Genomic DNA, 12888 nt, shown 5'->3' with positions numbered 1-12888 from the left:
AGGCCCTGGGGGATGGGGTCCCCAGGGCCAATTAATTAGAAAAAGAAGGGGGCCACACAGCCCCCCTTCTTAAAAAAATTAAATAAATAAAAGACCGGCATCGCGCCGGAGGCCACGCCCCCTCCTTGCAGCACTCTGCAAACGCGCCCCCTGGCGAGTTGTAAATTGGGGAATTAATTCCCCTTCAATGCTGAGGGTCCCTGAGGGCCAACTAGCCCAACAGGTATCTCCAGTATGCGCCAGGGAGCTGCGTTGCAGACTGGTGTTCTGAGGCCACGCCCCTTTTTACACCTCTCTGCAACGCAGCTCTGTGGCGCTTACTTGAGGTACCTAGTGGGCTAGTTTGACCCTAGGGACCCTTAGGATTCATGGGGACTTCATCTCTCAACTTCGAACGGCCACAGGGCGCGTTTACACAGTGGTGAAGGGAGGGGACGGGGCCTGAGGTAACGCGTGCAAACACGCCCTGTGGCGCGTTTTAAGTTGGGGAAATAATTCCCTTTCAATCCTGAGGGACCCTGGGGGCCAACTAGCCCACCAGGTGCTTCCAGTAAGCACCACTGCGCTGCGTTGCAGAGAGGTGGTGCAGGCCGTGCCCCATTTTACACCTCTCTGCAATGGCGCTTACTGGACATACCTAGTGGGATATTTTGCCCCTAGGGTCCCTCAGGATTCAAGGGGACTTAATCTCCCAACTTAAAACGGCCACAGGGCGTGTTTACACAGTGGGGAAGGGCGGGGACGGGGCCTGAGGTGACACGTGCAAACACGCCCTATGGCACGTTTTGAGTTGGGGATATAATTCCCCTTCAATCCTGAGGGACCCTGGAGGCCAACTAGCCCACCAGGTGCTTCCAGTAAGCACCACTGCGCTGCGTTGCAGAGAGGTGGTGCAGGCCGTGCCCCTTTTTACACCTCTCTGCAATGGCGCTTACTGGAAATACCTAGTGGGATATTTTGCCCCTAGGGTCCCTCAGGATTCAAGGGGACTTAATCTCCCAACTTAAAACGGCCACAGGGTGTGTTTACACAGTGGGGAAGGGCGGGGACGGGACCTGAGGTGGCGTGTGCAAACACGCCCTATGGCACGTTTTAAGTTGGGGATATAATTCCCCTTCAATCCTGAGGGCCCCTGGGGGCTAATTAGCCCACCAGGTGTTTCCAGTAAGCACCACTGAGCTGCATTGCAGAGAGGTGGTCCAGGCCGTGCCACTTTTTACACCTCTCTGCAACGCAGCTCTGTGGCGCTTACTGGAGGTACCTAGTGGGCTAGTTGGACCCTAGGGACCCTCAGGTTTCAAATGAACTTAATCTCCCAACTAAAAATGGCCAGAGGGCGTGTTTACACAGTGGTGAAGGGAGGGGACGGGCCTGAGTTAACGTGTGCAAACACGCCCTGTGGCACGTTTTAAGTTGGGGAAATAATTCACCTTCAATCCTGAGGGACCCTGGGGGCCAACTAGCCCACCAGGTGCTTCCAGTAAGCGCCACTGCGCTGCATTGCAGAGAGGTGGTCTAGGCCATGCCCCTTTTTACATCTCTCTGCAACGCAGCTCTGTGGCGCTTACTGGAGGTACCTAGTGGTCTAGTTGGACCCTAGGGACCCTCAGGATTCCAGGGGACTTAATCTCCCAACTTAAAACGGCCACAGGGCGTGTTTACGCAGTGGGAAAGGGAGGGGACGGGGCCTGAGGTGACGTGTGCAAACACGCCCTGTGGCGCGTTTTAAGAGGTAGTTTTAATCCCCCTGCCCCATTATATACTAGGGGCTTACAGAGGAGGTCATGCTAATCACAGGGGGGCCCCAACGCATAGCGTTGCCTAGTGTATGTAGGTGTCTTCCCTGTATTCTAAGTGTCTTTTTACATAGCACTGGCTCTAGGACTGGTTAGTCAGACTCAATTACCACCAGTATCCGTCTGAAAAAGTTGAGGGTACAGGATGATTTTGCAACAAGGCTTCTTTCTGCTCTTCTGTTTGTTCTTTCTGCACGTTATCCTTCTTCCTGCACTTTTCTTCGTCTTTGAGGACTTCTGTTGCTTGTTTCTGCATTTCTTTTTCTTCTTTCTGTGCATTTCTTCTTCTTTCTTCACATGTCCTATCTCTGTAGGCATAGTTAGAAATTAGCATTTAAAAAACCTTAGAAATTCACTGAAAAAAACATAGGTTTCAGGCACGTTATAGTTAGCTGGACTTTTCACTCGTACAAAACCATTGATATTCCCCCATTATAGTTAGTTCAGCTAACTATAACTCGTGTGCCCGCAATGCACTGCTGATGACGTCACATATTACATCACTCATGGCATGGTCAGTGACATCACTCATGACATCACTCATGACATCTCAAATTACATCATTGATGACATCACTGATGACATCATCCTTGTGATAGAGTGGCAGACCTCCTCTCACCCTAATATAACCTTTGATACACACATTCAAAAAAAGAAACTAAAATTTTCAAAACAATGGACATACCAATACCAGTTACAACAACCTATTCAGTAATTCTAAGATCCACATACACATCCACTCATTCACCAACAGTCCTATACAGTCACTCATACATGTACTCACTCATCATATGTACTCATACACCTATACATCCTGTTACACAATGCCACTTATTCATAGAGTTACTCACACACGTAGTCACTCAAGCTAATAAAGAATCAAACCTCCATTTACTTGCATATACAGTTATACACACACCACCATACTTACTTCTACAGAAACGTATACATACTTAGTCTTTTAACCCGTTCGACGCGCATGACGGAACGGTTCCGTCATGCACGTCGGTTGGGCTGTGCTTATGACGGAACCGTTCCGTCATGGCCCCGCCCGCGCACGGAACCTTCAGCGTGGCGCGGAAATCCGCGCCGCGCTGAAGGGGTTAAACAATCACTTATAGAAACACATACTTATTCATACAGGAACTCTTCCAATCTCTCACTCTCACATATACTCACTTATATACACCAATAGTCACATATACTAGTTTAAAACATATGTAGTTACTCATAAAGACACTATTGAGACAGTCATTCACTCACTAACACACCCATACACACACTCATCCACCCATACAGTCCTGCACACATGCTGTCTTCAACACATACAGACAGTGAGTCACGCATTCATGCACCTATGCACTACGTAATACCCCCCACCGAACCAGACACTCACACTGATACTGATACTCAAAAAACCAACTAATAACCTATATAGACACTCATGTAGCTACTCACCAACCCATGCAGCCACTTATACACAAAGTGAGAGACTGATACAGATATTTACATATTTAAACATTACTCACTAAGCCATGTATTCACTAAGATATACTTAATCAGTCAGTTATACAATCAATTTTTCAGTGTCTAAATCATCCATTTAGACACTTATATACCCATTTATTCTTCCATCGACCTTGAGATATACATATATAAAACATATTAAATTTTCAGAAAAACACACATTCACCGGATGATGTCATCAGTGATGTCATTTGAGATGTCATCAGTGATGTCATGAGGGATGTCACTGACCATGTCATGAGTGATGTAATATGTGACGTCATCAGCAGTGCATTGCGGGCACGCGAGTTACAGTTAGCTGAACTAACTATAACGGGGGAATTTCAATGGTTTTGTACGAGTGAAAAGTCCAGCTAACTATAACGCCCCTGAAACCTATGGTTTTTTCAGTGAATTTGTAAGGTTTTTTAAATGCTAATTACTAACTATAACGTGCCTGAAACCTATGTTTTTTTCAGTGAATATATATATATACACAATCGTATAGCTAAGACCAGTGCTATTACACCTATTGAGGTTTATACAATAGTATAATATAGGGATTTTCCAGTACACACTTTTTTTATACACTTTTTTACATTGATAATTATTCTTATGGGTTTGGTTTATATATTTTATTGTTTACACAATAATAAGGGATACACTTGCTGTTTTCTCATAAACACCTCTTTGCACGATTTTAGATCTTTTATCGGTATTATGTATTTATATCCCTTTTAGTAATTTTATATTATTACAGGTATTTATACCGTTATGAATTTTTAAATCATTGTGATGCTGTATTATCAAACAATGTAATAATATAGGATATATGTGATGCAATAACAATAGTATAACACATATTGGGGATGAAATGAAATGTATGCATTCAAGCATTCATAATGCCAAGGTTCATTGAATTTTTTCTTCTATGCCGATAGTAAGATTAGGAGCACTAGCACTTTAAAAGAGGTTGCCCTTGGTAAATGTGTCATGTGATCAAGGCTGTGTTGTCAGCCGAAACGCGTCATGGACATGTCTGGTGGAAATAAATAATTAATTTGCACTATACTTGGGTCTTCACTCGCCTTTGTTGGAGAGAAACATTCGATTTGCGAGAGCATGCTGATATATATATATATATATATGTCATCCGTTGGCGTTCCTCCTCTTGGACACCCTATCCGGCGGCACCCGCCCAACAAACTCCGACACCGTTTCCAGGTCAGTTTTTTAAAAAGTTAATCTTTATTTGGCTTCCAAATGGCATAAATGCACAGTCCTTATCTCCACAATCTTGGACCGACGCGTTTCGGTGAAATGCCTTGCACTGGGTGTGTGTGTGTGTAACAGGGGTCTCACTTACATGATATATACTTACTATTTTGTTGTAAAGGCATGCGTGGTAAAGGCATATGTGTGGTAAAGAATTACGTGGTAAAGGCAATGATTTGTAAAGGCATTGCGTGGTAATGGACACAATGCTAAAAGCATGCGTGGTAATGACATGGGTTGTAATATCATAGACCCCTTTGAGGACGCACTTCTCAGATCTCACCGTCTTCAGAACATCAGCAGACTCTAACATGTTTCCACCTAACTTTCGAAGCAAATAAAACTCATATGCCTACCCTTACCATAGCCGCCCAGTTTCAAGTGTTCTTATGTGTGGCATTTATGCATTTCCGGTGGGCCTATGTGTGACACTTCAATGCCTTGTGTGTGGCACTTTGTCTGACACTTTATTATGAGTGTAATAAAGCATCATGTCTACGAAAAGGGGTAAGTCTCAGAAATGACTCCTTTTATGTAATTTTATGGTCTGGACTACGCTTGAATGCAATGTAATGTCAAAATCTACTTTGCTTTTCTAACAAGATTATCATAGATACAATATTAAAAGAACAGAAAAAAGGGGAGGGTTCAACAGCCTTGGACAGTGATGCATCGGCCAAAGCACTGGCTTCTTAATACAAGGAGAAATATCTTTCATCCCAGCAGTGAATCACATCTGCTGATGCAGAGCTATCAGAGAAAGTTGGGCGGTGATTTGTGTGCCGCAAAATTTGCACGTTGGGGCCTTGATCTCATCAGAAAAGCGTCCACTCCCCCACCACCATTCCCCAGGGTCAATACCAGACCACCTTTGACAGCTCACTATGTAAGCAAAATACCTGTCTTCTCACTAGGCACAAAGAGATTGAGAGATCCACATGTCATGAAAAGCACATTGGGAAGTAATATCTAAATCTACTCAGAGACCTCAGGGAATAGATTCCAGTCATCAGAGACAGCAGGAAAATCCATATGTCTACTGTTGGAGCTCCCACCACCCAATGGAAGCAACAGGAATAGCAGTAAGCCACTGTGCTGTGTATTTGATTGCTGCCAAGTTGCCTACATTACAGGTCAGACTGATTTGCATATGGCCATGTCTGAACTGGGGTGGCAGAGTGGGCTAAAGAACGGTGATGGATTAAACCCAGATCAGTTGACTGGGGGTGAGTGCTTGCAATGTTCAACACTCCGTCCATCATTTCCTTTGGTTTTTGCTTTGTTCGACATAAGTTTGCAGGGTATGCTCAGATGTGAGTCCCTTGCTCACTTTGCCACTGGATTCAAGCAAGCCTGGCTGAAGACGGCTGAAATGCCAGAAACCGGTCCTAGGAAGCTTGTTTCCGGTCCAGGGAAGACATGGCTTGGCAGTTCGGGCTGGACTGTTCCCATGAGGCACAGGGTCAGACTGATTTGCATATGGCCATGTCTGAACTGGGGTGGCAGAGTGGGCTAAAGAACGGTGATGGATTAAACCCAGATCAGTTGACTGGGGGTGAGTGCTTGCAATGTTCAACACTCCGTCCATCATTTCCTTTGGTTTTTGCTTTGTTCGCCATAAGTTGGCAGGGTATGCTCAGACGTGAGTCCCTTGCTCACTTTGCCACTGGATTCAAGCAAGCCTGGCTGAAGACGGCTGAAATGCCAGAAACCGGTCCTAGGAAGCTTGTTTCCGGTCCAGGGAAGACATGGCTTGGCAGTTCGGGCTGGACTGTTCCCATGAGGCACAGGGTCAGACTGACTTGCATATTGCCATGTCTGAACTGGGGTGGCAGAGTGGGCTAAAGAACGGTGATGGATTAAACCCAGATCAGTTGACTGGGGGTGAGTGCTTGCAATGTTCAACACTCCGTCCATCATTTCCTTTGGTTTTTGCTTTGTTCGCCATAAGTTGGCAGGGTATGGTCAGACGTGAGTCCCTTGCTCACTTTGCCACTGGATTCAAGCAAGCCTGGCTGAAGACGGCTCAAATGCCAGAAACCGGTCCTAGGAAGCTTGTTTCCGGTCCAGGGAAGACATGGCTTGACAGTTCGGGCTGGACTGTTCCCATGAGGCACAGGGTCAGACTGGTTTGCATATGGCCATGTCTGAACTGGGGTGGCAGAGTGGGCTAAAGAACGGTGATGGATTAAACCCAGATCAGTTGACTGGGGGTGAGTGCTTGCAATGTTCAACACTCCGTCCATCATTTCCTTTGGTTTTTGCTTTGTTCGCCATAAGTTGGCAGGGTATGCTCAGACGTGAGTCCCTTGCTCACTTTGCCACTGGATTCAAGCAAGCCTGGCTAAAGACGGCTGAAATGCCAGAAACCGGTCCTAGGAAGCTTGTTTCCGGTCCAGGAAAGACATGGCTTGGCAGTTCGGGCTGGACTGTTCCCATGAGGCACAGGGTCAGACTGATTTGCATATGGCCATGTCTGAACTGGGGTGGCAGAGTGGGCTAAAGAACGGTGATGGATTAAACCCAGATCAGTTGACTGGGGGTGAGTGCTTGCAATCTTCAACACTCCGTCCATCATTTCATTTGGTTTTTGCTTTGTTCGCCATAAGTTGGCAGGGTATGCTCAGACGTGAGTCCCTTGCTCACTTTGCCACTGGATTCAAGCAAGCCTGGCTGAAGACGGCTGAAATGCCAGAAACCGGTCCTAGGAAGCTTGTTTCCGGTCCAGGGAAGACATGGCTTGGCAGTTCGGGCTGGACTGTTCCCATGAGGCACAGGGTCAGACTGATTTGCATATGGCCATGTCTGAACTGGGGTTGAGGTTCTGTAGCGATCTGAACCCGTGAATTCGGTATCGTAGTACTGACACGATTTTGGTACCAATGAACCGCAAATGATCCATTATATACATGACAGTGTTTTCGCTGCGCAACTAGCATGAATTCACTGGAAAATAGGGCATTCTGTCACTAAAGTCATGGCATCCATTTTAGTTACGGCATCCATTTTGCTTCTTGCCCTCACATAGTCAATGAACGGACGATGACCTCGGCAGAGTCACCATGTTAAGGACACGTAAGCTCGAGCCCCGAGAAAGGCTGACGCTGCATGACTAGGCAGAATCAAGCCACCTCCCTTGCCTGGGGCCACTCCTGCTATACTGGTTCTCGTGTCCGTTGTCCCGACTGAAAGGGCCGAAGACGGTAGCCATGCCCGTTTATGATCCATAAACACCTCTTATCCTACATTTCAATCCTTTGCACCTGGCTCTGCTCCTTACCTTCTGGGCTTTTACAATGGGGAGGTTACGATTTTTATGATGGGGAGGATCGGGCAAAGAATGGAAAACTGTCGAGAGGACCTGATCGAATACCGAAAACCCACGACTAATTATTGTTTGATGTCAAATTTACTGTTTGTTTGGGATACCGGGTTAGGCATGAGAAATATTCGTGTAATGTAGCCCAAAGACATTTTGCGTGTATTTAAAGAGTAACCCACTTAATGCAATTTGAACAGTCTCGTAGATTCTGCCTCTGTGTGGTTCCTATGATTTCTGTGTCCCTGCAGTAAATAAACCTTGGTCTTTGACGCCACCATCGAGAAGCCCGTCTCTCTGTTTATTTGTGCACCGGGACGGGGGGAACTCAGGGGTCTTCGGGTGTTGTTTCCCTGACACCTCTGGACTCTTAAAAGTCCAGAACCTCAAATTGGCGCCCAACATGGGGCGACGTCATCCGGTACCGGTCCAAAGCCTGAAAAGTTCGAGAAGTTTCGTGTGAAGATTCCGGAGGGAGGTACCCCGCTTCATCGATCCCTGCATGTCGTAAAAGTGGCCCGACGATCTCTTCCACGAGGGTTCCCGTTCCCAGACGGCTACAGAGGACCGCTGCCTTGACTGTCGCCCTGTCTTGGACCCGAGGTGCAGACCTTAGTACGGCGAGACGTAGACGGGTTCTCCTTGGTGTCGTCTTCCACATTTCAGTTAAGTATTAAGTGGGCTACGCTCAGTTTGGTTGTTCCTTGTTGCTTTGGTTTAATTCGTAGATTATCATTGGTTGCTCTTGTTTAGATAATCTTTGTTTTGGTATTGGTTCATTTTGGTAGGCCTATGTTCTCTGCGTGTTTTGGTTAGAATTTGTCTTTGTTGTCATGACTACCAGTAGTAACTGTTTCTTGTCCTGGTTACGTTGCAACGGGGATTCCCGGTTGGAGGATTCGTGTTTGGTTCCTCCGATTGGAACTCCTACATATGAGCTCTATTGTAAACATGGTGTTGGTCCTATTGCGTATAATGAAGTATGGGTCCGTTATACCAGAAGAGATGGTGTCCTTAGTTGGCCGCCGCATGGTAGTTTCGAAACAGAAATACTAGACAATCTAGAAATGAAGTTGTTCAAGAAAAAAGCCCGGCCGGCAATGTTTGATTCTTTTCGCGTATGGCGCAAAGAAGCCAAACAGAGAGAAATTAGGAAAACGAAGAAAGAACAGAAAGAGAAAGGGTTGACTTTAATGGAGTCTGCTAGGCAGCTGCATGTCAATGAGACTGAGAAAGCAATGGAGATGGAGAATAGAAAATATAATTTGGCAATTGATAAATGTTACCCTGTATTGCCATCTTGTCCTACTAAGCCGATGGAGGATCATGAAAAGGATCCTCTGTTGTCTTACCTGTTGAATTCACCCCCACCGTATGCACAGGGTATTACAGTACCACAGTTGCTACCTGTTGTACAGCCAGCTGCTGGTCAGCCTGGAATAGTTGCTCCACTTCCTTTGATTCCAGCTCCTATCCTTCCCGCAGTTAATGTTCCTTCGGCACCTCCTCTTCCTGGGGCGCCCATTCCGCCTTTGCCTGTCGTTTCGCAAACTGCTTTGCCTGCTACTCCCACCCTTACTATTTCATCTGCTTCAGCTGTTCTGTCTCCGAACCCTGTGAACATTCTGACTCCGCTTTCCGTTCGTCGGAAAATAACCGACTCTGTAACTAATATCTTAACTCCTCTCTACAGGTCTTTAATTGGGACCCCCGTTTCTGACCCTATACAGAGACGTAGCCAGTTTCCTGGTCCCCAGGAACGAGACACGTTAGATTCGACAGCTCTTAGGTGGATGTCGAAAGCTGCGAAGTATGATGCACAAAGAGTGTTAGATACCTTTATGCAATGGAATGAACCAACTCAACGTTATGTTTTTGACGTGATGTGTTCTCTTGTGCGTGAAGAATGGGAAGATGATGATTTAGATTCCGTCCCCTCTGACCTGATAAATATTCAACAGAAATTTGCCGCAGGAATGGTGATAGGTCCAGAAGTAAGGGGAGCGATAGAACTGGTTTTAGCTTATAGGGATGAGTCCCCTCTTCGAGCGACAAGAGACCCTGATGGTTCACCGAGTACTACTAGGAAAAAACGAGGTCAATATCCGATGAGGGAAGTTCCACCGATATGGCGTGATGCAGTTGCAGCTGATGGGAACTTGGGTATTGCAGCTGCTCCGGCGCATTTCCAGAGAGTGTGGATACACATCCCTTGGAAACGGGCCGAAGTACTAGCCGTAAAACAAGCATTACCGGACCCGCGTAAAAATCCTGCTGGTTATTACAAAGAGTTAACGCAGACAGTTCAAGCATGTGTCATGAATTTAGCAGACATTGAAATGCTATTTGGTAATGTGGTGCCACAGCCTATATGGGCCAAAATTCGGCAAGAGAACCACCCAGTCGCCTTAGGAGGTGATTGGGCAGCTATTATAGCGGCAGATGCGCAACAAATTGGCGGTGCTAAACCTGAACCTCTGATTGCTGCTTTACCTGGCAGAATAATTACTCTGATGAAAACGCTGATGCCAGCGTTACGAGTCAATTGGGATAAATTATCGGCATGCAAGCAAAAGAAGGACGAAAGCGTCTCTGACTTCTTCACTAGATTTGAAGAGACCTTCGTAGACCACAGTGGGCAAGATATGAGTACTGAGGGAGGCCAGAGATTGTTTGTCGACAAATTCGTGTTTAATTTACTACCTGAGCTTAGTAACAAGTTAAAGGATTCTGAAAGTGCATGGGCAGTGTCGACAACAGCACAGATACTTGCAACTGCTCAGTATTACGAGAACAGAGAGAAAGAAGAGAAGGAAAAGTCAGAAAAGAAAACAAAAGATTTAAAGACTAAAGTTCTTCTGCAACAGGCGTATCCGCCTCGTTCGAATCAGTCGGATTCACAGCAGCGACCCCAGTTTCAGCCACAACCACAATTCCAGCAAGGGACGGCCCAAGGATTTAATTATAGTTTTCCGCGACAACAGTTAGCATGGAATCAGTGTGCATATTGTAAAAAGGAGGGTCATTATAAGAATGAATGTCCAGTACTGCACCCACAAACTAGTGGTGTCCCAGCTCAGAGAGGTAATGTTGGGTCCATGCAAGCTCCTAGAGGTAGAGGACGTGGTACGATGACACCACAGGCTGATCGCCAATCGAATTATTTCGATCAGCGAAATGCACAATCTGCGCAAACAGGTAGATCTCCACAGTACCACGTTGAAGATTACTATGATCATAATGAGGAGATTCAAAGAAGCGAGCACTAGGACAGCCGCAGGCAAAGAGAGGGAGTAGTATCAGTTCCAGTTGATCAGAGTGGACCTTATGTCGCAGTAGTTACCTCAGGCGTGGTCGAACCGTTTCTGTTGGATACTGGTGCGGCAAAAAGTTCAATTATGCATGCGAAACTCCCTGGCGCACCTTTGTCTGGCTTAACGAACACTTCGGTAGGATTCTCAGGCGCCCCTGTTCACAATCCTGTTTCTAGTCCTTTGTCAATATCTGTTGGGCCATGCGAACTAGAAGCACCCCTTATCTTAACAACCGGTTGTAATGAGAATCTGCTTGGTTTAGATCTGTTGAAACGCCTGCACGCGACACTGTACTGTTCCCCTTCAGGAGTACAGCTCACATTAGGCAAAAGAGTCATCTCTCCAATGTATATGTCGATGGATAAGCTCCCACCGGAGCTGCGTTCTCTCCCTGATACTCTTTGGGCGACTGGTCCTAACGATGTAGGCCTCTTGGAAATTCCCCCTTATGTGGTAAGTCTGAAAGCTAATGTTAAATTCCCACGAATCCCACAATATCGGATTTCGAATGAAAGGGAACAAGCACTCTTATTGATTGTGAAAGACTTGATACAGAAAGATGTGATTGAGGAAACCAGAGGGAACGTCTGCAATAGTCCTGTTCTGCCGATTTTGAAACGTACTGACCCTTCCAAACCTCCAATTTACAGATTTGTGATTGACCTCAGAGAAGTCAACAAAATAGTGATTCCACAGTTTCCTGTAGTCCCAGATATCACTGCATTACTGACGTTGATTCCTGCCTCAGCTTCATGGTTTACAGTGATCGACTTGAAAAATGCCTTTTTCAACATTCCCATAGCCGAGGAAAGTAGAGACATTTTTGGTTTCTCCTTAGGAGGTCGCAGCTTCAGGTTCAAACGCGCTCCACAAGGTTATTGTGAGAGCCCTTCAATTTACAGCCAAGCATTGAAGAGTCAATTAGATGCCCTTGTACTACCTCATGGTGTTGCTCTGATCCAATACGTAGACGATCTTTTACTGGCTGCTGATGACAAGGAAACTTGCAAAGCAGCTACAATTTCTTTATTACGTCATTTGTCAGACTTACATCACAAGGTGTCACCTTCTAAACTGCAATATTGTTGCCAAGAAGTGACCTACTTAGGTCATCTTTTGTCAAAGGAGGGAAGAAGGTTGACCCCAGAGAGAGTCAAAGCAATTTCGCAGATGACTATACCAAGCACACAAAGAGAAGTGCGTGCGTTTTTGGGTATTACGTCATACTGTAGGCAATGGATCCCAAATTTTTCTCTCATGGCGAAACCATTGGTAGCCCTGACTGGAAAAGGTGTTCCGAGCCCTTTGCCATGGTCTGATGAATGTCAACAGAGCTTCTCTGACTTACGTGATGCGCTGTGTTCAGCTCCTGTGTTGGGTACTCCTGACTACAGTAAGCCGTTTACTCTATATGTCCATGAAAGAGAAGGTTGTGCATTGAGTGTATTAACGCAACAATTTGGTGACAAACAGCGGCCTTGTGCATATTTCTCATCCACATTAGATCCGGTAGCCAGAGCGTTGCCAAGTTGTTTGAGAGCTACAGCAGCAGCTGCAGTGTCTATTCGACAGTCTGCTGGACTAGTCATGAACAACATGTTAGTAGTCATGGTTCCACATGCTGTGGATACACTCATGAATCGAACGAAAACTCAGCACCTCACCAGTGCTAGACTAT

The sequence above is a fragment of the Triturus cristatus genome, chromosome 10, assembly GCF_964204655.1.
Source record: "Triturus cristatus chromosome 10, aTriCri1.1, whole genome shotgun sequence".
Lineage (NCBI taxonomy): Eukaryota > Metazoa > Chordata > Amphibia > Caudata > Salamandridae > Triturus > Triturus cristatus.
This window is presented reverse-complemented; position numbering follows the sequence as displayed.